This window comes from Plecotus auritus (assembly GCF_963455305.1).
Source record: "Plecotus auritus genome assembly, chromosome: 2".
Lineage (NCBI taxonomy): Eukaryota > Metazoa > Chordata > Mammalia > Chiroptera > Vespertilionidae > Plecotus > Plecotus auritus.
Window position 1 is genome coordinate 67,360,169 of NC_137771.1, and position 23,953 is coordinate 67,384,121.

Genomic DNA, 23,953 nt, shown 5'->3' on the forward strand with positions numbered 1-23,953 from the left:
ATGTGCCCTTGGCCAGAATCGAACCTGGGACCCTCAGTCCGCAGGTCAACGCTCTATCCACTGAGCCAAACTGGCGAGGGCAAAGAAATATCTTTTTGTCCTTCCGTTTTAAATACTCCCTGGCTGCTGCCAGTGCTACTGGACAGTGATGGAGAGAGGGGAGAAGGAAGTAGAGGTCCCTTCTTGAAGTAGAAAACAATGAGTCAGAAGAATATCCCATGCTTGTGCCTGGTTTGCAGGAATTGAGAGTTAAATCTTCCCAGCTCCTAGCATTTTCCATCTACTAAATCAAGTTTCCCCCCAAGAATTTTCGTTAGAGTCCTCACTGAACAGCAACATGTAAAAGTGAGAATCTCACTCTGTTGTCTTTAAAAAGTTCACTCCCATGACCACCGAGCACCTGTCCGAGCCAATGTCTGGAAGACCGAGGAGCCAGAGCGGGTTAGGAAAGGTCTCAGGAAAATCACTCTGCTTTGAGGATCATCTGCCCGCCACCCCCTTCCCCCACTCCATCTCCTGGCCCCACAGCATCTTGTTGCTCTTCTTCTTAATAGTTTTTGAAAAGTTAGCAGAGTGAACAAAATAAGGTTTAGGCACACAGAGAGCATATAAATAGGTATCTCGCAGCTTCAGCAGCTTGGGTTTGCCTCAATTTTCTTCAAGTCAGGGAAACTGAACAAACAATAGCAAGATACAGAGGCGTTTCTCAGCCCTGTTTTGAGACACATGTCTCTCATTCAGGAGTCGAGAGCTCTGTGTTGGAGCCACGACTATTAATTTGTTGTAATATTAATGAACGAATAAGAGTGGAGCCCTCTGGTGTTTATTGCTTATGATCTTTTGAAGGTCTCTATCTCCTTAGATGGATGGCCAGCAAAAGTAGAAACTGTTTAATAAGGCAAGACTTTTTTTTTTTTTTAGCTTTTGTATAAGTTATAACCCACTGGTCCAGGGGAGGGTTATATAAACAGACCTCATTTTAAACTCTAGCTCTGTCACCACCCAGTAGCCATATGATATCTTGGAAAGTGTTAATTCATCTTTCTGAGCCTCAGTTTTCTAAACTGTAAAATGGGGATGCTATGGTGCCCATCTTGGAAGGCAGTATTTCATGGTTAAGAACACAGACTCTCAAGCCAGACTATCTGAATTCCTACCTTAACTTCGCCACGTAGTATGTGGCCTTAGGGAAGCCACTTCAGCTTGCTGAGTCTGTTTCCTAATCTCTAAAATGGGGAATGTGATGGTGCCTTCCTCAATGAGATGTTCTGAGGGCTGTAAAGCAATTATAATCCTATTGTGTGGAGGGGCTTTCCAGAGAAGTAGGCCCCCAGGGAAGCGCTACACACATTGTAAGTACTATTTCAGTATTTTTTAAACAAAAAGGACTTAAAATATGTATTTATTAACTTTAGAAAGAGAGGAAGGGAGGGGGGGGGGAGAGAGAGAGAGAGAGAGAGAGAGAGAGAGAGAGAGAGAGAGAGAGAGAAACATCTATTGCTGCTTCCTGCACACCCCCTACAATGGAGCCTGAAACCCAGGCATGTGCCCTGACCAGGAATCAGACTGGCGACTTCTTGGTGCATGACTCAATGCTCAACCATCTGAGCAACACCAGCCAGGGCTAAAAAGGACTTTTGAGAAGATTAAGTAAGAAAATGTGTATGAAGCCAAGTGGAGTCAGTATTGAAATACAGAGCCTCATCCGTTCACTCCTGCCCCCACCTCCGGCCTGTCTGAGGACTGGGCATATGGTCATTGCTAAGTCTATACGGTTGGTGACAGCTCATTCAACTTTAAAAAATATGGGGCACTTTCTGGCCCTCAAGGTTTATATTCTTCCTTTGCAAGTAGAAGCTGGTATTGATTTCAGAGCCTTGTGAGGGGAGAAGTGTTGTTCCTTATTTACTAACATTTACTTGGACTGGTATCTGGGACACCCCAAATATGCTATGAGTCATTCAGAGGATAACGAGATCTATAGCACTGTACAGATTACTCACTAATTTGACATTTGGGGATTTTTTGCAAAATGTTAGGGAACATTTGACAAGATGCAAATTGCTGCATCCATAAGTACATTTGACTCTGAGGATGGGAGGCACCCTCCCCTGATGTGGTTACATTTGTTTCTAGCACCAGCTGTTGCATCCTGACAAGGTGGCTTGTTTTATTTTTTCTCCCCTAAAGGAGAAAGTATTTGAATTTTGCTCTGAAAACAACGAAAACTCATCAAGCACCTACTATGTTTCATTTAGTCTTTACTGTGATCCTGTAGGTACTTATCATTAGCATCTCTATTATTTAGTGAGAACACTGGTGTTCAGAGATGTTAAGCAACTTGCTTAAGGTCACACAGCTCTGAAGTTTCTAAGCTAGAATTTGGACCGGGGGCTGCCTATCCCCAAAGTCTGGGTTCTGCTACAGCAGAATGTCTCTCACACCACCAGAGCATCATCTGATTCTGACTTGCTTCTCCCACAATGAGGAGGCGTGAAGGAGAGGAACATTTCTTGGTCAGTCCTTTGTTTTAAACCACTGGGCAGCGTCTTGTTTTACACTGTTTCATAAGTGAGGTCTGAATGAGCTGGTAATCGTATCATGACATTGTTTTCAAAGTCAAACAAGGAAGACTGTGTTAAGGGAACGAGAAGGGCCCTCCCAGGCCCCATCCCCAGGCGCAGTTATCGTGGTCACATTATTTTTGGCATTGTACCACTGAGATTTTCCACTCCCTGTCAGGCAGATTTTCTCCCTGCTTCCTATCAGCTTCAGGAAAACAAAGGGGCGTGTGTATAGGATCTGGATGTGAGGAATATAGGATGTCCAAGAAGTAGGGGTAGAGACCTTAGGGAAAGCCTGGATTCTGGGCCATAGTTCTTGGGGGAACCCAGTTGAAGGGAGGAGCTGTTCCAAGAAGAGAGCCCCCAGGGAGGTACTTAACACACATCAAAAGAGCAAGTAAATGCCTCCTGGTTCCAAAGGCCACCCCAAAGCCACACTCAACAGTTACCATTTTAAATGAAAGACAAATATCTGAGAGATGCAAGTTAAAACTATGATGAGATTTCACCTCACACCTGTCAGAATGGCTGCTATCAATAAATCAACAAACAACAAGTGCTGGTGGGGAAAAGGGAACCCTCATGCACTGTTGGTGGGAAGGCAGAATGGTGCAGCCACTATGGAAAAATTAAAAATGGAACTGCCATTTGACCCAGAGATCCCACTTCTGAGAATATATCCTAAGAAACCTCAAATCATCAGTCAGAAAGAATAGATGCACCCCTATGTTCATAGCAGTGTATTTATAATAGCCAATATCTGGAAACAGCCCAAGTGCCCATCAATAGATGAATGGATAAAAAAGCTGTGGTACATTTACACATTGGAATACTATGCAGCTGTAAAAAAGAAGGTACTCTTACTTTTTGTAACAGTATGGAGGGACCTGGAGGTTATAACAGTAAGTGAAATAAGCCAGTCAGAGAAAGACAAAAGCCAAATGATCTCACTTTATGTGGAATCTAATAAACAAAATAAACGGATGAACAAAGTAGAACCAGAGGCATAGATACATAGAACAGACTGACAGAGGGGAGAGGGGTAGGAGGGACTGGATGAAAGAAGGTAAAGCTATCAGCCAAAGAACATATATGCATGTACTGTTGGTGGAATAAAAAAGTGTGGTGATGGCCAGAGGGAGGTGATGGCCAGAGGGAGGGAGGGGCAGGGGCCTGGTGGAGGTGGGCAAACGGAGGGAAAATGGGGGACATCTGTAATAGTGTCAACAATAAAAATAAAGTAAAAAAAAATAACAGCAAAAACTAAACTTTAAATATTATAGTAATTAAATAGGTAGGTAAATAAATAAATAAAAGTTTTAGTCTAAAAAATAAAAAAAGACAAAAATACAGGATTTCCTTCCAAAAATATATACACACTTTAACAGCTGATAGCTCAATTTTGAAAATGAAATGTATTTTAATAAACACTGCCTTTATAATCATTCAAAGTGTATGTATATATTTTTTTCGAACACTCTATATATTAAACTAGAGGCCTGGTGCATGAAATTCGTGCACGGGCAGGGGGGTGTCCCTCAGCCCAGCCTGCACCCTCTCCAATCTGGGACCCCTCGAGGGATGTCTGACTGCCTGTTTAGGCCTGATCCCAGTAGGATCGGGTCTAAATGGGCAGTCGGATATCCCTCTCATAATCCAGGACTGCTGGCTCCCAACTGCTCGCCTGCTTGCCTTCCTGATTGCCCCTAACCGCTTTTGCCTGCCAGCCTGATCACCCCTAACCACTCCCCTGCCAGCCTGATTGATGCCTAACTGCTCCCCTGCCAGCCTGTTTTCCCCTAACTGCCCTTCCCTGCAGGCCTGGTCACCCCTAACTACCCTCCCCTGCAGGCCTGGTCCCCCCCAACTGCTCTCCCCTGCAGGCCTGGGTCCCCCCAACTGCCCTCCCCTGCAGGCCTGCTCCCCCCCAACTGCCCTCCCCTGCAGGCCTGGGTCCCTCCCAACTGCCCTCCCCTGCTGGCCTGATCGCCCACAACTGCCCTCCCTTGCTGGCCATCTTGTGGTGGCCATCTTGTGTGTTGGAGTGATGGTCAATCTGCATATTACTCTTTTATTAGATAGGATAGAGGTCTGGTGCACGGGTGGGGGCCATCTGGTTTGCCCTGAAGGGTGTCCCGGATCAGGGTGGGGGTTCCCGTGGGGCGTGGGGCGGCCTGGGCGAGGGGCCTGTGGTGGTTTGTGGGCCGGCCACGCCCCCTGGCGACCCAAGTGGAGGCCCTGGTATCTGGGGTTTATTTATCTTCTACAATTGAAACTTTGTAGCCTGGAACAGAGCCAAGCCTTCTGCTTGCTCCGTGGCGGCAGCCATTTCTATTTGGATTTATGTACCTTCCATCATTGACACTTTGTAGCCTTGAGTGGAGGCCTAGGCCGGCAAGGGCAGGCAGAAAGCTTGGCTTCCTCCATTGTCGGGGAAACCCAAGCCTCCCTCCTGCTCTCTGTGGCCATAGCCATCTTGGTTGGGTTTATTTGCATATTCCCTCCTGATTGGCTGGTGGGCGTGGCTTTTGGGTGTATCGGTGTGATGGTTAATTTGCATATTACTCTTTTATTAGATAGGATAGGAGGTAAGAAAGCCCTAGGATTTTTCATACATTTCCTTATACCTTTCCTATCTCTGTTGGTAAGTCGGGACTGCCCAAAGGAAGAGTAAGTTTTTCAAAACAGAGATTGTGTGCTCTGTCTGATTCTTCCTGACTGCTTGGTAGCATTGTGTGTATAGTAAGGGCTTAATAAATGCTTGTTGAAATGAAAATGATCCTTAGAACAAAATCCATGCTGTGAATTTTAATACTTTAGCATTTAACACTTTAAGGTTTGATAGTGACTATGTTCTTTCTTTCTCTAGCTTTGAACATTTGAAACAGGCTTACAACACTTGATTTTTAACAAACAGGAATATGTAGGGATACAACTCAAACATCTGGATCAGAAGGCTAGAACAAGGGTTCCCTACCTTTTCAACCAAGGAAGTCCTTTTTTAATGTTATGAAACCTTCATGGATCCTTCCATATGATAATGGTTGTATTTTTAAGGTCTGTTAAATTGGGAGAAAACTACAATAACAAAATATTTTGTAGTAATTTTTATTTTATTCACTCCAACATCTAAAAATTGGAAAGAAAAGAGTAGTATGGCTTGTGGCCTATTATATAACCTACTTATTGGCAGGGCTTGGGTAGAATAGGGCAATGACTCCTTCGGCTGGGAGGTAGGGAGTGGGGTGGACACAGCCCGAGCTTAGAAATTGGTGGGCTAAGTGTTTGGAGGTATTTAGCTTCTTTTGGTCTCTTCCTCCACTTCCTTTTCTATACAGTTGAAAGACACAGCCATGTTAGCAGTTGCAAACCAATTAAGAGTGCTGATTCCGAATGCAAACTGATGAAGGGCTGGGTTTATTCATCTGGGACTTCCTACTCCAGAAGTGGTCCAAGTAAAACTGGCCCCACTTGAAGTCTTTAACAATGTTAGAATGGTCGCCTAAATGTCATCTTCAGAGGCAAGGAGACAGCACGGGCTCGTGAGTCAAACACCGTCTTGCCCATCCAGAGGCCTTGGTACTAAGTCTGGCTCTGTTTCCAATTGGCTGACTGAGCCAATTCAGCTCTCCGGAGTACCCTAAACTCATCTGCAAAGTGGGAGATGGAACTAGATGACCTCGGAAGGCCCATCTGTAGGCTACAGATCCCCAGGAACGGTCCTGAAGCACCAGAGCCATCTTGCCAGGGGCCAGGTGCCACCCAGCTTGTCTTTATGCCAAGCCCACTACCTGCACAGACCAGCTCACGAAAGGTTGCACTCAAAACTTTGCTCTGGGTCTCTCTGGAAAGGGGGCTTTCATTGTTGGTGTCCTATTATTAACCTTTTTCCACGCTCTGTTTTCCAAGTTTAGGTTGGCTCAGCAGAGATGAACATGGATTGTTTGGATTTTTGCCCAAGCTGTTCTCCGAGCCTGATAGCACATTCATTACTCCCTACCCATGGTTTCTGCTAAATGACCTCGTTAGTGCTCTAATTACATGTTGCTCTTCAGAAAGCCGGGGGTGGGGGTGGATGAGTTAACGAAGGCTGAGGACTGAGATGGAGTACATTGTAAACATGCTGAATGACGCCTACCTTCCCCTGGCCTGATTACCCATGGGGAGTTGGAAGGGAAGCTTTATGCTTCTTTGTCTCCTCTTCTTCTATCATTACACATTAAAAGATAATAATAACACATACAAAATGTGTTGGTGATAGTTGGTAATCCATGAATTTGAAAGCTGGATAGTAATATCTTTATCATTTGATGTGCATAGAATCAGGGAATAAAAAACAAAACCCTAAGGGAATAAAAATGAAAACATATTTTTTGAGTGCCTATCGTGCTCATATAGGTGTTTGTTCTTCTTACCAACAACCCTATGGGCTAGTTATTATGCTTTATTTATTAATGACGCAGCAGGGTCAGAGAAGTTTAAGTATTTTCCAAAGCCACAAGTCAAGTATGTGGCAGAGTTGGGAATTGAAAGCCCAGGTATGTCTGACTCTAAATCCCAATATCCCATGCTACCTCTCTATTAATTAACTCACTCATTTATTCAACAAATATACTCTGACCTCTATCCTATGACAAACTATAATCACAAAATTTCAGAGTTTCTATATTACTATTTTAAACTCAAGTCTACAAATTCCTCAGGTGACTTTAATTCAGTGGTGTCTTCTTAGATCATAATTTCTTCTGTCCTCTCAGGCTTCTTACACTTCTGCCTTGAGGGACAGATCACAGATCTGAGATTCAGGATCCTGGTTGGTATAATTAAAGGTTATTCTGAGAAAACTTCTGTTTTTCAGGTAAGGAAACTGAGGTTCAAAGATTTGTTGAAGTGGTCAACTTTTTACTACACCACATTCCAGTGATGCCAAGAGTGCATTTGTATTTGTTTGGAGTGTTGAGAAAGGAAGATGGTGGTGAGCCATGACAAACAACGAAGATTTCCGCTCACTTTTCACCTCCAGCAGCCTGTGCCCATAAGGAGAGGTGCCGGGCCCACCGCACACAGAGGCTGATTAGCAAGTGACTTTAACTTTAGCTTGTTAACTACAAAACCACACGGGTTTAATTTTAATGAAAGAGAACCCATCTTCCAACCCGGGTCTCTGAAGTATGTAAGGTTTTCTTTTGGGTAGTGTTTAGGTGAACTTGTAGAGTCAAATACTTTCACTTATCCCAGTGGAATTCTCTCTGCCATATTTTTAAAAAAAGTGGCAAGTACGATATGTTGAGTGATGAGAAATGTCCACACTTATGGAAAAAATAAATGATGTGATAGTAATATTAACGGGATTCAACTTTCACCAAGTGATGAACTTTCTTAAAACAGGGCAGTCTAAACCATGTGATTACTAATTAGCATTTCAACAAAGAACTTGGAATTTTGCAAACCAAGCATTTAAAAATGTGAGCATTGTTTGTTTGACAGACTGTCGAGACACTTGTACAGGCTTAATGTATTAGTTTATTCTATGGCAATCAAGTTGTTATTATAACTACAAGAAGACGGAAAAATAAGACTTTCACAGTCAAATCAGCCATAGGAAAGAAGAGAAAAACAAAACACACCTTAGAGCTATTTCCTGAATCTATAGTGTATTTGTTGAATTGGGGGTGTGAAACAGCAGGAAACCATTACTGCATGTGATCCTAGTTTTAATGATTCCACTAGAACATAATAAACCTGTAATATTGTATGCCTCGAAATAAATTATAGATCCCACAGTAAAAGGCAACCCCTTATTCCACATTTATCAATTTTGGGGAACTGCTCCCTTCTTCTGCAAATAAGTCATTAAGCTTCTTGTTTCACCACAGAACAACTTTGGGAAGAATTATTCAAACCTTCTGAAGTAATTCATTTGTATTCCTCTTCTATTTTTAATAACCAAAAACATACACAGGAGATGCAAATATACCTCTAGAATTTTTGAATGACTGGACAAAGCACTGTTAAAAATTCAACAGCACTAATTACTAGCTGAGCAGTATAAAAACCTCTGAATAAATGTCAGCCTAGGAGATAAGCTCTTATCTTAATCTAATGACTCCACAGACTTAATTTGTCAGGCCAGCCTCGTTGATGAAAAACAGGCTTCTAGTCTCCAGTGTGAGCAGGGACATCGTTCCAAATCTTTGAAGTTGGATTGTAATACCATCAGTGTCATCCTATAAAAATCTTGCCACCAAGCCAATTTAATTCTTATTGTCCTGTTACACTAATTAAAGTTGTTCCACCCCCCTTGGACAAATATCTAAAAGTGAAGTCAATGTATTTGTAGATTTGCTACATTTTGAACTAATCACCCTCAACTTCCCATGTTTTGTGCATTTTTTTCATACAGCCGGAACAACAGGGACCATCTATCTTTCTATGGGGAAGCTGAGATGTCCAGAAGAATCCATTAAATCAGAGGAACCCATTCATTGAGAAGCCATGTAGCAGAGTAGTTGAGAGTGGATCTTCTGAGGCAGAAACACCTGGAGAAATTTTTGCTCTGTCACGTATAAGCTGTGTGACTTTGGGTAGATTTCTTAAACTTTCTTAGCCTCAGTTTAATCATCTGTAAAATGGAGAGTAATCATGGATATTATGAAGGTTAAATAAAATAATGCTTGCTAAGTACTTAGAGTGCTAGACCTTTATACTTAATTCAGTCCAGCTTTCATTCATTCACTGACTCCATTCATTCATTCAACAAACAAATACATATCGAGTCTTAACAAGTCTATGGCACATGCTAGGTGATATATAGGGCATATGAAGAACCAAAGGGCAGAATCTGTTGCCTTTGAAGGACTTTGTATGAACTTGCAGCTCGAGCCTGACACAATCAGCTGATCTCACTACATCTGGGAAGGAAATTCCACAGAATTACCAAGACTTTCCATTTAAACTTCGCTGTGAACCTTGTTGCTGGTTTTCCAGCAAAATGGGGATGTAAATTTCCATCTCAGAGGTCTGTTGTGCAGATGACATGAGATAATGTATAGTGGACAGCCAAATGTTGGTGCCCTTTCAGTTCCCTTCCTCTCTTGTCCCTGTGACCCAGAATCACACCCATGGTACAAGCACGTCTAGGCAGGCCTCTTTTGTCTTGTCTCATCCCATTCTCATCAGTCAGTGTATATCTTTTCCAGCATCCTGTCCTTCCTCTGCCCAATTCCCTCTTCACTACTTGGATGGCACCTTATTGATTTTCTATTCTATTTAACGTCACTTGGAGATGTTTGTTGATATTTGTTATTTTGTTGATTTCCTTCATGGAATGTGAGGACACAATTTCTTTAAAACCTCTTAAAATTCATCCAAGTATTTAAAAAAGTATGTGCTGAGAGTCTGTTACCTACTAGGAACTCCACTGGGTATTGGTGTCCCCAATATCTGAAAGCTACAGTCCCTACTCTTTAGAAATGATACCGTGGTATGGTGAATGCAGTGACAGGCTCCTAAGGTGCAGTGAGAGCATGATGGAGTGGGGAGACATTCAACTGAGATGGGAACTCACTTGTTGATGGTTTTACAGAGGAGATGACTCTTGGCCCTAGCTCTGCAAATTAAGTAGGAGTCAGTTGATAAAGACAGAGGGAAAAGAAATTCCAGGTTGAGGAATCAGCATGTGCAAGTGGAAGAAAGAAGGAAGTTCAGTAGAAGAGTGAAGGGCCTGGGAGGAAAGTGGTGGGAGATGAGGTGGAAATGAGGGATTAACAAGATTTTCCATGCTGAGAGTTAGAATTTCATCCTGGAAGTAACAGGAGCCATTGATAAAGTTTAAGGAGGCTGTTCTCATTAGCATGTATTGTGGGCTCAGGAATTGGGTTTGTGTCTGTGTTCTCCTGCTTCTCACCACTTTCATGGTCTGTCTCTTCATTATCTTCTTTCCACCTCTCAGCCCCAGATTCATTGAGTGCCCTGGCACCTGCCCTCAGCATCCCTCTTCTCCTGGTCTCCGGTCATCACTGGTGACTCACAGCTCTCTGATTTCCTCTAACAACTTTCTCTCTATTCCATCTAGACAACCTTTTCTCCTGTTACAGCCAAGACTGTTCTGTCCTTGAAGCCTTCAGCAGTGACGTTTTCATTCCTAAGTCACTCTCTCTTACTCTCCCACCGTCTCCTTCCCTTCCTTACCTCAGTGAGACATCCATTACTCCATCCTTCCTACCCTCTAGTCTTTAGTCCTTTCAATCCCCTTTATTTCCTACCCTGACTACTCAGAGTCCCATGGGAATTTCTATTACTAACTCTGTTAATCCCCTTCACTCCTAATATTTAACTTCAACCATTTCCTTCACTGCTTGGAGAAAACGGAATAACTTTGGCTTATTCCACTTATCATTTACAGTATCTGGTTTTCATTTGAGCTCTTAGTCTTGGCCTTTTCCTCTACTCTCATAGACTTCCTTTCTCATTCCTTCCTGACACACAGTTTTTGGTGACACCTGTTGGAGACAAACTTGGTGGACATGCCTACTGTGCCCTAGGAACTTCTTTTAAAGCAAGTACTCCAGCCCCCACCCCAACCCTGCCACAGGTGTTTGGAAAAGGGTGGACATTTGATACTGAACCCCAGTGAGCTGATCTATTGACCATTGGCCAATCAGATTTTCTTTCTACAGTCTGTTCCTATATTATTTAAACAGACTGCCCTTTATTGTCACTCTTTTCAATGAATTTCTATTACTTTTGACCAAAAAGCTTTGACAAGGTTATTGTAGCCCTCAGGTCTCAATCTACTCCTGCTCCCCTCACTCTCTTTATTTAATTTTAGTAAGAAAATAGAGGAGCTTTAATCGGAAGTCCTTCAGTTTTCCTCCAACTGTTTTCATCTGCATTTCTTACTAGTTACGCCTGTCTCACAGAGACTCCTCCTACTTGGGTTCTTTTTAAAAACACAATCTCAGTTTATTTACATTTATTAAGACTTATTTCTGCTACTTTATTTTAAGTTTTCTATTTATTATGTTTTATATCATTGTTTTCTTCCTTTCTTCTTATGTGGGTTGATTGAGTTTCTCTTCTATTGGTTTGGAACTTACACTTACTGTTGCTATTCTTTTAATGAATTTTCCTAGACTTTTAACATTTGTATTCAAATTTACATTTTTTTCCACCAAAAATTGAAAGTTAATCAGTGGTTACATCATTCTCTTCCTAGAAGCTTTAACTTTCATCTTAATAAGGTTCCATCAATCCCATAGTAGAATTAGCTAGTATTGGAGTTGTACTTTATTTATAAATAAGAACTATTGGGATTAATATTTATAATAAAAAAATTTAGATTTACATATATGTTTTACAAGTCCTCCATGTCCTCCATTTTCTTTTTCCTTCAAGGTTAATTTTTTACCCTTACTGAATACATCTTTTAGTATTTTTTTTTTTTTTTAAGATCTTGGGGTCATTACTTTTTTGGAATAACACCTGCTGAATTATAGTTTGTACAGAATTTTGTATAGAATTTCAGACTTGGGATTTTCCCTTGACGCTTTAAAAACCATTCCATAGACTTTTCTTTTTAATTTAATAAATTTTTATTGTTCAGATTATTACAATTGTTCCTCTTCCCCCCCCCCCCCATAGCTCCCCTTCACCCGGTTCCTACCCCACCCTCTGCCCTTACCTCCCCCGCACTGTCCTCATCCATAGGTGTATGCTTTTTGTCCAGTCTCTTCCCGCACCCCCCACACCCCTTTCCCCCCCAAGAATTGTCAGTCCACTCCCTTTCTATGCCCCTGAATCTATTATATTCACCAGTTTATTCTGTTCATCAGATTTTTTATTCACTTGATTTTTAGATTCACTTGTTTATAGATATGTATTTGTTGTTCATAATTTTCATCTTTCCTTTTTCTTCTTCTTCCTCTTCTTAAAAAATACCTTTCAGCATTTCATATAATACTGGTTTGGTGAGGATGAACTCCTTTAGCTTTTTCTTATCTGTGAAGCTCTTTATCTGACCTTCAATTCTGAATGATAGCTTTGCTGGGTAGAGTAATCTTGGTTATAGGTTCTTGCTGTTCATCACTTTGAATATTTCTTGCCACTCCCGACTGGCCTGCATAGTTTCTGTTGAGAAATCAGCTGACAATTGTATGGGTACTCCCTTGTAGGTAATTAACTGTTTTTCTCTTGCTGCTTTTAATGTTCTCTTTGTCTTTTACCCTTGGCATTTTAATTATGATGTGTCTTGGTGTGGTCCTCTTTGGGTTCCTTTTGTTTGGGGTTCTGTGCACTTCCTGGACTTGTAAGTCTATTTCTTTCACCAGGTGGGGGAAGTTTTCAGTCATTATTTCTTCAAATAGGTTTTCAGTATTTTGCTCTCTCTCTTCTTCTGATACCCCCATAATTCAGATGTTGGTATGCTTGAGGTTGTCCCAGAGGCTCCTTACACTATCTTCAACTTTTTGGATTCTTTTTTCTTTTTGCTTTTCCGGTTGAGTGTTTTTTGCTTCTTTGTATTTCCAATCTTTGACTTGATTCTTGCAGTCCTCTAGTCTGCTGTTAGGTGTCTGTATAATATTTCTTATTTCAGTCAGTGTATGTTTAATTTCTAGTTGGTCTTTTTTCATATCCTCAAGGGTCTTGCTAAATTTATCAGCCTTTTCTAGGAAATTCTTGAAAAATCTTATAACCGTGGTTTTGAACTCTATATCCAGTCATTTGCTTTCCTCCATTTCTTCCATTTGTGATCTGTTTCTTTGTCTTCGCATTTTTGCTGCTTCCCTGAGTTGTAAGAGTAGCTTTGTGTGCTAGGTGTCCTATAGGGCCCAGTGGCTCAGCCTCTCCAGTTACCTGAGGTGGACACTCTTGGTGCACCCCTTTGTGGACTGTGTGCACAGTCTTGTTGTAGTTAAGTCTTGATTGTTGTTGGTATCACTGGGAGGAATTGACCTCCAGGCCAATTGGCTGTGAGGATCAGCTGTGTCTACGCTGGGAAAACTTATGTGCTGGAGACACCCTTATAAGACAAGACTTGCAAAATTGCAAAAGCCTCTGTGCTCAGCTTGGATGGGGCGGAGTCTCAGGGTGGAGCAGACAGCCTTGGCTTCCCGTCAGCCCTGCCCTATGAGGCCCCTGGGTCTCAGTGTCCCTCGGTAATTGCTACAAGCACCTCTGAGAGAAAGCTGTTCTTGAGTTTTGCCCGCTGCCAGACAGTCCAGTTTCTCCCAGAATGAGTTTGGGTTTCCAGAGTCTTGCCCGGAACTGGAGTTCAGTGCAGTCTGGAGCTTCCGTCTCCCTCCAGCTTGAGAAAGCCAGCTGCACACTCAGCAGTCAGTCCTCTCCGCGCACGCGCACCTCTGGACCTCTGCCTTTCGCAGCTCCCCCGAGTCTCAGTGTGCTTTTCTCTTTTCCTGACAGTCCAGATTCCCCCCGAATGAGTCTGGGTTCCCAGAGTCTCGCCCAGAACTGGGGTTCAGTGCAGTCGGGAGCTTCCATCTCCCTCCTGCTTGAGAAAGCCAGCCACGCACTCAGCTGCCAGTGTTCTCCACGCGTGCGTCTCCATACCTCAGCCTTTTGCAGCTCCTCTGAGTCTCCGTGTGCTTTTCTCTTTCCTTCTAGTTGTAGAATTTCCACTCAGCCAGCTTTCCTGTGGTTCTGGATGATGTCTGTTTTGTCTTTTAGTTGTAGTTTTGAAATTGTTGTGCGAGGCAGCAGTTTAGGTGTTTACCTATGCCTCCATCTTGGTTTCTACTCCACAGACTTTTATAGTCATCATTGTTATTGAGGTCTGCTGTCAATATGATTATCATTCTCTTATAGGTCATCTCTATTTTTATTTATTTTATTATTTTTTCGCGTTTATTTTATTGTTTTATTTTATTTTTAAAAAATATATCGTTATTGCTTTCAGAGAGGGACGGAGAGGGAAAGAGAGATAGAAATATCAATGATGAGAGAATCATTGATCAGCCACCCGCCACCAGGATTGGAGTCTACAATCCCAGCATGTGCCCCGACCGACTGGAATTGAACCATGACCTCCTGGTTCATAGGTCAATGCTCAACCACTGAGCCACCAAGCTATTTTTTTTTTAAATCTTTATTGTTGAAAGTATTATATATGTCCCTTTTTTCCCCATTGACCTCTTCTAGCTGACCTCTGTCCCCCCTCACCCTGTCATCCCCCACCCCGTCATCCCCAGGCCTTCACCAACCTATTGTCTGTGTCCATGGGTTATGCATATATGCATACAAGTTCTTTGGTTGATCTCTACCCACCCACCCCTTCCTTCCCTCTGAGATTCTGCAGTCTGTTTCATGCTTCTATGTCTCTGGATCTATTTTGTTCATCAGTTTATTTTGTTCATTAGATTCCACATATGAGTGAGATCATGTGATATTTGTCTTTCTCTGACTGGCTTATTTCACTGAGCACAATACTGTCCAGGTCCATCCATGCCATTGCAAATGGTTATATTTCTTTTTTTTTTTTTCAGCTGCATGGTCATCTCTATTTTTAAATCTCTGACTCTTTTATGTTTCCTCTAATTTTGATATTGTGTACTTTCACTATGATGCATGTAGGTGTGGATTTTTAAAATTTTGCCTTTTTGGCACTTGATGGGCTCTCTAAGTATCAGAACTGATAACTCTCTTCATTTTTGTAAAATTCCACGTTAATATCTCTCTGTACTCCAACTCATCCCCATTCTCTGTAGTCTATTCTTATTTAACTACTATTTTGAGATACATATTGGAGCTTTTTAATATTTCTTTATGCTTTTCAAATTTCCTTTTTTTTCCTCCCAGCTTTTTATCCTTTTTGATAGCTTTTTGGGTGATTATTTCAGTTCTCTGTACCAGTTCACTTGTGTCTAACTTTTTAACCTATCAAATTTTGTATTTTATAAATATTTTTAATTTTCAAGAAATTTTTAATTTCTGAATCTTCTTTCAGGGATGTTATTGTTTCTTTAATTTCTTTGAGAAATTAAAACACTACTCTTTTTTTTTTTTACTACTCATTTTATTCTTTTTCTATTGCTCAAATATTTCTATTTTCTTGGGATTAACTTCTGTTTTCTGGCTTATTGGCTCTCTCTCCTTGAAATAGGTTTTTTAAAAATACATTTAAAAATTCTGTTTGTGAACTCATCCTTGCATTTTCTTGGGACCTGATGTCCCGCTTGTGGGGATGTTTTCATGGCTGCTTCTGCCCCTGCCCTAGAGCCTGTTTCTGACCAAGGTTACATTTGTGATTTGATTGGTTCTATTACCCTGCAAAACAGGTCCTTCCCCTCAATGCAGTGGGGGGATAAGGTTCTAGTTCTATTATAAGTACTCAGTGCTTACCCTGTTTATGGGCTGATGACTTCTTTTTGCTCCAACTGTGGGCTGATGGATGGAGATATTTTGACGACCATTAATGACTACAAGCACTATCCTGATTTCTAGCTTTGTATGGGTGATTTGCACCCATGTTATGCATTGGATATTCAGCTTTAGTTTTTAGTTAACACCCTGGTTTCCCATCTGTTTCTCTTGTTTTCAACATCTCTTTTTAGGGAGACCTGTCTGGTGTTTTAGGTTTTTGTTTTGTTTGTTTGTTTTTGGAGTATATTTCTTGTTTTTGAGCATGACTGAATTTTAAAAAATGCTTTTATTTTTTTTTTAACTCAATAGTGTATGAAAGAGTTTAATATGCCCTTTTTAAATAATACATACTTTGTTCCTTGCAATTCATATTCACCATACTTACAGATTACATTTTACTTTCTTATTTACTAGTATAATGCTTAACACTTTTATGTTTATATCTTTTCTATAATATAGCTATTTTATTATTAATTTAATTTTTACTTTTATAAAAGCAATAAATGTATATTGTTTTAAAAGTTATGTAGTACTAAAACACTTAAAATGAACTGGAATAATTTTTCTTCTCATTCTGAATTTTATGCCCAAGAGACAATTACTCTCAAATCTCCTAGCTCTTCCCCCTGATATTTAACTTCATATTTCTAATAATAGCTGACACTGCTTACCATGTAACAGTTACTGTTCTAAGTGCTATTAATGTATTTAATCTAAATAATATGCTTATATCTTGACTGATAAATTTTAGGAAAATAAATTTTATTTTATTGTATTTTTGCTACACTAGATAAAAACTTAACTCTATGCTTCTTTTTTCCCTTCCACATATTTGTTTAAATAAAACAATTTTAGTTTATTATGCACATGCAAATGTTGTTCAATGATGAGCCAAATAGTGCATTACAACCCTGTTTCTTTCCTTTTTCTGCCCTTTATTTCTCTTGGAAATGACAATTGCTTTGTTTTTTTCCTTATGTATCTTTCTATATACTGTTGGTCAATTTTCCAAATGTTCCAATATCTCTACTGTAAATAAAAAAAATTTGTCCAGTAAAGTAGCTCTAATTTTTCTAGAGAACTTCTCCCAGAAATTTGCCTCTCCTGATCCAATATGGACTTTTCTTTCCGGAAGATTGCATAGATGTCATTATATGATGCTTTTGCAATCTTCTGGTCTGTTTTTTGGATTTCATGTTTTGTTTTGTTTTTAAATTTCTTGTTTTGTCGACACATACTTTCCAATAAGTTTCTAAAACATTTTAATGTTTTAGTTCTTGTAAATTTTAAGTGTCTTTATTCTATTTCTACATTACTCAAAAGTTAGGAATAGAATTCTAGATTGAAAATTATTGTCACTTAAAGTTTTATAGACATTGCTCTACTCCTCCAATGTCTGTTACTACCATTGATTAGTCTGGGTTGGTGTCTTTATAAGGAGCCTGCTTTTCCCTATCTGGGAAAATTTTATGACCTGCTCCTTAATCCTACATTCCACTAGATCCCAGGTATTCTGAACTGCCATAGAAACGAGAGTTTGGTGTAAATATTTTTTGGGGGATGGTTGGTTGGTAATGTTGGTGTTAGTAGTGTTGTCAGTTCAAACTACAAGTTGGTTGTTTAGTCCTTTGCTATTAACATGGTTTTAAACTTTTTGGACTTACTTTATGGTCTAACACAGTGGTCGGCAAACCGCGGCTTGCGAGCCACATGTGGCTCTTTGGCCCCTTGAGTGTGGCTCTTCCACAAAATACCACGGCCTGGGCGAGTCTATTTTGAAGAAGTGGCATTAGAAGAAGTTTAAGTTTAAAAAATTTGGCTCTCAAAAGAAATTTCAATCGCACTGTTGATATTTGGCTCTGTTGACTAATGAGTTTGCCGACCACTGGTCTAACATATGCACTATTTTGGTGAATGTATAATTGCACTTGAAGTTGTTGGATGATGAATTGTATAAATATTTATAAATATCAATTAACTAATCTTCATAGTGTTATCAAATCTTCTTTGTATATACAAGCATACCTCACTTTATTACACTTTGCTTTATTGTTCTTCACAAGTATTACATTTTTTACAAATTGAAGCTTTGTGGCAGCCCTGCATTGAGCAAGTCTGCTGCTGCCAAGCAGCATTTTCTCACTTGTTGTTTCTGTGTCACACTTTGGTAATTCTTGCAATATTTCAGACTTTTTCATTCTTATTGTATTTGTTACGGTGATCTGCAACCAGTGACCTGTAGAATTTTTTAGCAATAAAGTATTTTTAAATTAAGGTATGTATATATTTTTAGTCATACAGTGTAATGCTATTGCACACTTAATAGACTACAGTAGAGTATAAACATAACTTTTTAAAAAATATGTTTTTATTGTTGAAAGAGTGGTATTTGAATTTGCTATTATGATTATGGTTTGTATAATTATCCCTTTAATGCTGTCAATTTTTGCTTCATATTTTGAAACTCTGTTATTATACACATACAAATTTATGATTGTTATGTCTTTCTGATCAATTTACTTTTTAATCATTATAAAATGTCCCTGTTTGTCTTTGATATACTCTGTGCATTGAAGTTTATTTTATGTTATTAATATAGTCCCTCCAACCTTTCTATGCTTACTGCTTATATTATACATTTTTACCTATTTGTTGTTAATCTAGGTGTCATTACATTTAAAGTGTATCTCATACAGACTATTGTAGGATCTTGCAATTTATTTATTTATTTATTTATTTATTTATTTATTTATTTATATGTATGTATGTGTAGCAGAATGGTGCTTCTGTTAATAGGAATCAGGAAATCAGAAAGAAAAACAAGTTTTACAATTTTTTAATGGTTCTGGGATTTTGATTATACTGAGTTCAATTTGAGAGTCCACTTGCAGAATCAGGAAAGTGCAGAAAGAGCTATAAAATGAACCGGGGGGAAGTCCAATTGCTTTCTTGGGGGAAAAAAAATTCAGGCCAGCATGTGTTCATCCTTGTCTCTGTAAGGATGGGTAAGAGCAAGAGGTAAGCAGTGCACATTGGTTTAGTTTAGTTAGAGTCAGCACTTGAAATTAGGGATAGACCAGTTACCCATCACTTGATACCACTCCTGTTCCATTTCCTTGAATCTTGTTGAGGCCATCAAACTATTTTTTCTCTCTTTGTCGACCACCTTCCCTACACTCAGAGAAAGAACCATTGCCTATATTTTAAATTGTGGCAAAGCCTTCTATCTGCTTACCAGGTTTAAAAAGATAAGATTTATTTTTTCTATTTAGTCTTGGTGCTCTTTCTTCTTTAAGGAGAATAAATTTAGCAGAAAAAAACCCTGACCGGTTTGGCTCAGTGGATAGAGCTTCGGCCTGCAGACTGGGGGGTCCCAGGTTCGATTCTGGTCAAGGGCATGTACCTTGGTTGCGGGCACATCCTCGGTAGAGGGTGTGCAGGAGGCAGCTGATCGATGTTTCTCGCTCATTGATGTTTCTAACTCTCTGTCCCTCTCCCTTCCTCTCTGTAAAAAATCAATAAAATATATTTTAAGAAATTTAGCAGAAAAAAATATTTCTGACACCTTCCAAATGGAATGATAATATATTGTTGAGAAAACTAAACACACTTGGTAATCAGACAGGTGGACATGTTCAAAATGCTCTAGTTTCCAATCCCACCAGAGCTTTTGCTACACATACACAAGAGGGGTTCTGTTTCTTTCTTTCCCATTTCTGCTGTTTTTAGGAGAAGCCACGCCCTCTTGCCTGCGGCCTGGGAAAGCCAGCCTCACTTCCCTCACATGTAACTTTAGCAAACCACTCTGGCTGCCAGGTACATTGGAGATCCTGTGGGTGCAACTCCGCAGAGACCAAGGGCCAGATAATCAGTCCAAGGAGACAGTTAATTTTAGTACAAAAGAGGTTAGATGTGATTTATTTCCAACACCAATGAACCAAAAGAGCTAACAATCATCAGAACAAAACACAGAACCATCAAATACTCCAGGCAGATATGGCCTGTGTCAGCTGACATCGGTGTCCTCGTCATTGTTAGCAAGGGAGAGAGGCTCCAGTGGCTCAGGAGCCAATGTGGAGGACATGTTTAAGTTGTCTTTATAGGAAAAGGGTTTGAATCATCAGAGAGTTGGAGAAATGGTTTTGGAGACGGGAAAGAGAATAGGAAAAGAAAAGAAGGCAAGAGAAGACAGGAGTGTTTTTATAATAATATCGTAGCTCATTCGTCATTCCGTTCACCATCATTATCTTCAGAAAGCATAATGCTAGGGCAGGATTCATGCGACTTGTGCTGCCTCTTAATCTTCCTGTCTCAGCTGCTGCAGGAGAACCCTCTCCATGGCTCTACCTGCTGAGGAGCAGAGTGCAGCACACCCACCTCCAAGCCCAGCAGTGCTCCCTCAGAGCATGTCTTGCCTTCAGGATGGACCCCTAGGCAGGTGAATTGTTCTCAGCTGGAGCAAGGTGTTCCCTTGCATTTGAGCCAAGGACTTGTCATAGGACATTACTCATAGTCCCATTGTTGATTTATTCATTTCTGCAAAATAGCTTAAACAGTCCCTTTTCCTATTTCTGAGAAACAGCCCCTTTTCCTGTTTCTGAGACTCACATAGCATCTGAATCTAAGGACTTGGAGGAAAGCCTCTAAAACCCATGTCAATGCAGGATGAGGGCTCAGACTGGGATGCACGAAGTCCTAGATCCTTATTTTAACGAGGGGAAAGCCCTAGATCCTTCTTGTCCTCTCTAGGTCATTATTTACCAGAATACTTTGGGTCCTGAGTCCCATTTCCTCGAGTTAATCACCCTGTCCTTTCTGCAGTCACTACATCATCATGCACATAACTTCCGTTATTGCCTTCACATATGGCACATTAAACATCCCTCAGTCTCCACTGAGTAGGACAATGGCTTAATTACCTGTGAATCTCCTGTCCCTAGATCAGCGCTTGGTATATAATATTGAGTGAGTAAGTAAGTGAATGAAAGAATGAAAGCCATTTATATTGAGTGAATAGCAATTACTTTAAAAACGAAGCTGTCCATATCTATCCCTGGCAAATAAGAAAGGAAACATTGTGAGACTCTTGTATGTGTGAGAAGAAAAACTAAAAAACATCTTTTATCATATGCAGAGAAGAAGACTTGGTGGAAATTGATTAGACTACTTGAATGGGACCCAGGTCTGGAGTGGCATTTAGATCTGATCCCTCATGTATCTGTCTAGGGCCATGATCTTCAACCCTTTTGATCCCATAGCACACATAAACTAATTACTAAAATTCTACGGCATACCAAAAATATGTATTTTTTACCAATCTGACAAAAAAAAGGTACATTTTGATTCGCTCACTCTGGATGGCTATTATTGTGTTGGTTGTTGCCATTTTTAAAATTTCACAATGTAAGGCAAAAGAAATTAGGGCCCCTCACTAAATAGTCAGGTGTGGCATGTTTTAAAAATTCTTGCAGCACACCAGTGTGCCGTGGCACACCAGCTGAAATCACTGGTCTAGTGCATGTTTCAAAGCAATGATTTAGAGCTCACGTTCTTTCTACTTCCAGACACTCCTTCCCTTTTCTTAAGTTTTCTGTATTGCTCCTACTGACAGAGATCATAAGGTACCTTCACTGTTCTCAGTTCAAACATGTTGGCCTATTGTCAAACCAAGTATTCAATTGTAGGGCTCAGAAAATGCATTTCCAGTGGGCTTAGATTGGGTGGGCTATGTACTTAAGGGGGAAATGATTTAAAAAATATCAGGGTGTGTCTGGCAAACAGGAGAGCAGTCAACTACATTTGACAGTGGTTGAGGAGAACCTGGGTTTTCTCCCACACACATCCTGGGTGTCATTGTAGCCCCTTCTCTTGAGCAAATGGTTACCAGCAAATGGTCACTCGAAGCTTTGCTAAGAGTGCTCATCCTTTATTGTATTTTATTAAGACCTCAGGCATGTGCCCCTGCACCCTCTCTGCCCTGCTCATTGTTTTGGCTACAGAGATGGAGAGCAAAGCTGGCATCACATGGGGAGTTTCCATGTGTGAAGGTCCACATCCTTCATTCACACCCTTCAAGGGTTTCCCTTAACATTTTCTGATTGTATTTCTGAGTACATGGTGTCAACAGCTCTCAGAATTGTTAAGTTTTCTATTTATCCCCAGGCCAGGAAAAGGCACAGATCACTGCAGTGTAAAATTACCAGTGGTTTTGACAGTGACCTAGAAGAACTATAGAATGAAGAAATTTAGCCTTGAGAGCTGAGGTCCAGCCCCAGGCTCATCTTAACCAAGAAGTTCTGCTCAATTATCCAGGCCACAAGAAGTTCTGCTGGTCCTGAAAATATTGAACTCATCAAACTTACGTTGGGTGGTGTTGACTCATCTTGATGAATGGCCAGTTTCAGACACCAAGTACCATATTTACTTGCTTATTTCCTTCTCGATTATATTCCTACACAAACTTAATTTTGAAAAGTAGTTCCATGAGTTTTGAAAATTGCCTTTTATTTCTTTTGTAGGAACTCTCCAAAATCAGCACAAACTCTTCTGAAGTCTTGAAAAGATTAGTTGGAATAATTAAAAATTGCCAGATTTGCTGAAAATAGAAGGAAGGAACATTTCTTTGGAATTGCTCTTGCATAGCCTTTAGAGAGACAATGTTGTAATGGATAAGAGTTCAGGCCTTAGAGCTGGACCATCTGGCTTGCACCACAGCTCTGCCACTTCCTAGCTATGAATCTGTGAGCAAGTTACCCTCTATGTGTCTCAGTTTTATCGTGGGGATGGCATAAAAATGTCTACTTCCCACACCTGTTGTGAGTTAATAGGTATGAAGCACTTAAAACTGTGCTTGGCACATAGAAAGTATTCATTAAATGTTAGCTACTATTTTTAATTAGATCATAACTTAGAACTGTTGCAGATGTATTGTGAAGGTAGAATACAAAGTTAACACTGGGAAGTAGAGAAATATATACTGAAAAAGGGAAATGTGCAAATAAACATGGTACAGTTTAAGGTAGTTGTGTTTAAATTAGGAGACAATTCTTATGTGTCTCCTTAATCTATCAAGCACCCCTTAGTCAGATCCCTTCTTAAATGGTCTTGAGCTTTCTACATCAAGTTCTTAGTGATCACAAACCATGGTGAGAAGTCACATCTTAAGTGTAGTCTATTACTTTGCTTCCATGTTAACTTCTTCAGATATAACCTAGGCGCTGGTCACTTGCTCACTAATTGCAGGAGGTACACATTAAGGTCTCCAGAGCTTCACTGACCTTCCTTAGGAGATGGGAACTCCAGTATCTCCAAGCCTCTCCTCACAAAATTCTTTCTTTATTTCCACTCTCAGGGTGCTTATATATCTTCAGCATGAATAATAGATTTCCAGCATTACAAAATCTCCTTTTGGAAATTCTGCATAGGGTCTAGCACTTTCTTTGAAATGTAGCATCAATTGTATTTTGGTGCATCAGTTAAAACTTCCACTTTAACATTTTGTTACATTTACAAACCCATTCTTTCTACCTCGTCATGGCATACTGGATTCAGAACATTTATAACTCCCCAAGCTTCAATGTTAAACCAACAAAATTAGGGGTAAATGAGAAAGAATACTAACATTTACTGAGTTTAAGTAATTTTCTCAAAGACTCACATAATTAAAAAACGGCAGAGCCAGAATTCCCTTCCAGATCTGTATGTCCTAAACCCACTTTCATTTGCTATATGATGAGATATTTATTCAAAATCTATCCAAGAAAATGCTTCTTTGTATTCCTTCTTCCTTAAACTATCTTGATTATTTTAACCATTCTCTTAAAATGCAGTTAAATTTTTTTGTGTGTTTTGGGTAAACTCCCCAAAATGTCAAAAATTTAGGCATTTCCTTTTCCACCTCTTCTACCTCATGAATGAGGATGAGTAACTTCCACTTTATAGCCTATGAGGGCTTTAATCAGAAAAAACTATAAAATTAGTGAATTTGTGCACATTTATTCACTTAAGGATGT